This window comes from Chelonoidis abingdonii, chromosome 2, assembly GCF_003597395.2.
Source record: "Chelonoidis abingdonii isolate Lonesome George chromosome 2, CheloAbing_2.0, whole genome shotgun sequence".
Taxonomy (NCBI): Eukaryota; Metazoa; Chordata; order Testudines; family Testudinidae; genus Chelonoidis; species Chelonoidis abingdonii.
In genome coordinates, this window is record NC_133770.1 from 11,586,739 (window position 1) to 11,591,459 (window position 4,721).

Here is a 4,721-nt window from a genome sequence, read left to right on the forward strand (position 1 = left end):
TGAACACTTGTTTGCACACACACAAACTTGGAAGACTATGTATAAGAGCACCACCTGGTGGCACCTGACATAACAGCATTATTGATATGTAAGAAGTGCTAACTGTAGTGATAAACAAATTGACAACTACTGAGTGTGTGTTGTCACTATTCTTAAAGGCTGAGGTAGAAGTTATTTGCCAAGATTTTAAAAAATGGGTTCCTAGAGTTAGGCTCCTAAATCCCTATTTCAGTGCGTCAGTAAATTAACTGATTTCTAGAACTACTGAGTAGCCACAATTTCCACTGACTTAAATCAGTTGCTGGGTGCTTGGCGCTATCGAAAATCAGAGAAAATTGAGATGCCAAAGTACGGACTTAGACACTTAATTTTAGGAACTCGTTTTTTTTAAATCTTGGCCATTGCTTACATGTGCATAGCCACCCGCAGCTTCCAGTGGCTGCGGTTTGCCATTCCTGGGCAATGGGAGCTGCAGGAAGCAGTGCAGGCCACAGTGAGCCGGCTGAAATTTTTTTTTGTTGTTTAAATTGTTTTCCATCAGAAACTGTCATTTTAACTAAATTTATTTTTTTTGAAGTTATATCAATTTCAATGTGATCTCATTCTGAAAAATAAAAAAGAGGAAAAAGTTATTTTAAAATGTCCTGTTTTAACATTTTCATAAGGGAGAGTTCCGCTTTTTTTTAAAATGACTTTCATTCAAAATGTATTTTATATAAAATAGAAAATGATAGAAAATGAAACAGAACATTATGAATTTATCAAAACAAAACGTTTTCATTGACTCAAAATTAATTTTTTAAAAATTTTGTTTCACAAAACAGGTTGACTTTTCGAGTGGGAAGAATTTATTTTTTTCAAAAGTTTTAACTTTTTTTTACGTTCACGACATTCAGAAGGAGCCTCTTCACTGTCCCCTGGAGAGATAAAAAACACCTGAAAGTCACCATAATTGGAGAAGTGCCTTATATTATCTTTGGACAGGGGCAGCTTTGCAGGATACAGATCAGAGAAAGAAAAGGCTAACCTAAGCTTTCTGACTGGAATTAAACGAGCAGGGTGCAAAGACTGTGGTTCTACCAGCTTGCCATACACCCCAGCTAGCAACCATCCTGGTTGGAGAGGGTTAAATCGTAAGTTCAGCTTGGTGATCAAATGAACGAGAGAAAGTCTGAGGGGAGAGAGACGCAGACTATTATTATAGCCCGCTGGTCAGTGTGTGTAACAGGTCCTCCTCTGTGCCCTATCCACAGAGGATATGAGCTTGTTATAGCCCTAGCTACTGAGTGTAAGCTCGTTAGTCCAAGGTACAGCAGCTCATGATTTAGCACCTGGATGAAGACTGTGTTTTGCTTCTCTTACACAATGACACTTTGAGACAGAGCTTTCTCAGGGGCTGGTCTGAGATTGTGGAATGAATCTCCTAGGAACTAAGGCCCATTCCAAACCTCATCACCTTCCACTCCAAGGGTCAGGCACACTTCTTCAATCGGCTTTCTTTAACATAACCATACAGCATTATATACATGTGTTATAAAACAAAAATGCTCCACTGCACACACTTTCACAATTTTTTGGAGAATTTTTTTTTCACTTTTTTTCAACCATCTCTAACATTTACCTAGTTTAGATTTGTGCACTCTTTGATCTCCTTACCTTTATCAATATCTTTAAACACCATAGCTATTAATTTTTAAATTAAATATAAACAGAATTGTTGATAATGCAAATTATGTTCTTACTGGGGCAGTCAATGAATCGCAGTTAACACGAGTGAGTAACACAAAACAAATTAATGCATTATTTTTTAACGAGCGTTAATCACACATCTCTGTTTTGACCCTCTTCACTTACTGTACTTTATCGTTTGGTGGGCACTGGTACAGTTCTACTGTGTTCTCATGATCTGGAGTGATTAAATATCAGAAAAAGTAAATGGAGCAAAGTAGCAGAAGTTCAGGTTTTCTGAATGGTAAGTTTACTTTTAAAAAACTTCTGGATGGTTCTCTGGATAAGAAGATGATTATCTATGACTATTGCAGGGCTGAGTTCCAATAACATCAAACTACTTCCAGTCTGCAGAACCACCTATGCGCTAAACATGTTTTTTCCTCCCATTCTTGTACTACAGATAAACCACCAACAGCAAATGAATCCCGCCAATCGTGACAGGGTACGGTTACAGTTTCAGGATAGCTACAAGCCCATGGATCAAACAAAGTACAACAGCTTAACCAATGCTATTGCAAAATGGATAGGTATGGACTGCAGACCACTCAACACTGTAAATGACAGAGGTCTAATAGATGCTCTTTGAATTGTGTCTTCCAATCAGTCACATACCTTGCCCTCCCAAGGAACCACTGCATCACGAATACATGACCTATATCACAACGAAAGGATTATCAAGTTGGAGCTTCTGAAACATGCACTAGCTGTTGCTTAGACTGGCGATGACAGGACATCCTTGAGCAATCACAGGTATCTTGGAGTCACACCACAACTGACTGATGCTGCGTGCACACTGCAGTCATTTGCTTCAACTGTAACACATACTGAAGAGAGACATTATGCAGAGCATTTCTTGGATGTTGCGAAAGAATGGAATATTCAAGAAGAGATAACAGCAATTACTAGTACTGACAGGGCATGTAATATGATAGCAGCAGCCAGCCATTTGCTTTTTGAACACGATGTGCATCACTCACAGTCTGCAATGTTCCATTACAGCAGCGCTCGATGACTGTGGTTCTGAAAATGTGCTGGCAAAATGTAGAAAACGCGTGGGCCATTTCAAACACAGTCCAGCTAACAGTACAGAGCTAGAAGTGCAAGAAGCCGCAAATGGACAGAAACAAGGACCTCTTGTACAAGATATTTCAACCAGATGGGACGCCACGTTGGGTTATGTAACATAAAAAAGTAATTCTACATTTGTAAGTTGCACTGTCACGATAAAGAGGTAGCACTACACTACTTGTATAAGTTGAATTAAAACTGTCTTTTATCTTTTTTACAGTGCAAATATTTGTAATAAAATAATAATATAAAGTGAGCATTGTGCTCTTTGTATTCTGGGCTGTAATTGAAGTCAATATACTAGAAAATGTAGAAAAAACAGCCAAATATATTTATAATACATTTAAATTTGTAGTCTATTGTTTAACAGTGCAATTAAAACTGCGATTAATCACAATTATTTTGTTTAATTGTTTGACAGCTCTAGTTCTTACATAAATAAAGAGGGCTCTGCTAGGGGATAGGAGATCGTCATATCTTCTGGGCTTGTCCTAAACTGAAAGGCATGTGGTCCGACACTAGAAAACTGATTCAAGGAGAAACATCTGTTAATCTCTACTAATATGGTGCCAGGGAAATTTCCTGATTGGCTGAAATCAAACAAAGGCAGGTCCTACATGGAAGAAGTAGTTTTTTAGGAGGGATGTGAGTGAGCAGAGAGTGATGGCTCTGTGAACAGGGATTGGGAGGGTCATGGGGTTTGAGGCCTCCATAGTATTCAGTGTCATTTCTGTAGGAGGGACACGCACCACCAGCCTTACTTCCTCTAGCATCAATCTAGCCGCCTTAAGTACATTTTCAGAGTTTCTGATATTGCTGTAAATGAAATGACAGCAAACAATGGAGCTAAAGGATCTAACGGAAAGAGACAAATAATGAGACAGAGAATATCATATTGCATCTATATAAATCCACAGTACGCCCACATCTTAAATACCATGTGCAGATCTGGTCGCCCCGTCTCAAAAACAATATATTGGAACTGGAAAAGGTACAGAAAAGGGCAAGAAAAATTATTAGGGATAGGGAACAGCTTTCATATCAGGAGAGAATAATAAGACCGGGACTTTTCAACTTGGAAAACAGACAACTAAGGGGGGATATGACAGAGGTCTATAAAATCATGATTGGTGTGGAGAAAGTAAATAGAGAAGTGTTATTTACGTCTTTTGATCACACAAGAACTAGGGGTCACCAAATGAAATTAATAGACAGCAGGTTTAAAACAAACAAAAGGAAGTATTTCTTCACACAGTGCACAGTCAACCTGCGGAACCCCTTGCCAGAGGATGTTATAAAGGCCAAGACTATAACAGGGTTCAAAAAAGAGCTAGATAAATTCACGGAGGATAGGTCCATCAATGGCTATTAGCCAGGATGGGCAGGGATGCAAAACCATGCTCTGAAGTGTCCCTAGCCTCTGCCAGAAGCTGGGAATGGGTAACAGGTGATGAATCTCTTGATGATTACCATACATCTATCATGCAAAAGCTGCCAGAGGCTTTAGTGTATTAGATCAAAGTGCATAATAACATCACAGATATTAACTCTAACAATCCAGACATGTTTAAAGGCAGAGACAACTTGCAACTTTTGATGGTAAGGGGGCACAATTTAAAGGTTGGGGGGCACATGACCGCTCCATGCGTTGCCTCTGAGTCCTTTCCTACTCATCCTGTGGGCACCACTTTGGCTGCCCTCCCCTCAAGCTTCTTTCCCACTTACTTCTTTCATCACCTCCCCACTCCAGGGAGGTAACTGAGGCTGTGGCCGAGGAAGGGACAGGACTCAGCAGGCTTCTCTAAGCCTCCTCTGGCAGAGTTATGCTGTCAGCCCTGTTTCTCTTTCCTGCTCTGGGCACCTCCTAGCGGGGCTCAGTGGGAGTGCTAGGTATTGGTGTCTTTCCCAGGCACGCCCGCCCC

The 4,721-nt window shown here is 40.1% G+C and overlaps 1 pseudogene; it reads left to right on the forward strand.

Moving 5' to 3' along the window:
- The first annotated feature begins 1,935 nt into the window (after positions 1–1,935).
- LOC142046183 (uncharacterized) lies at positions 1,936–2,918 on the forward strand (annotated as a pseudogene).
- Positions 2,919–4,721: the final 1,803 nt, after the last annotated feature.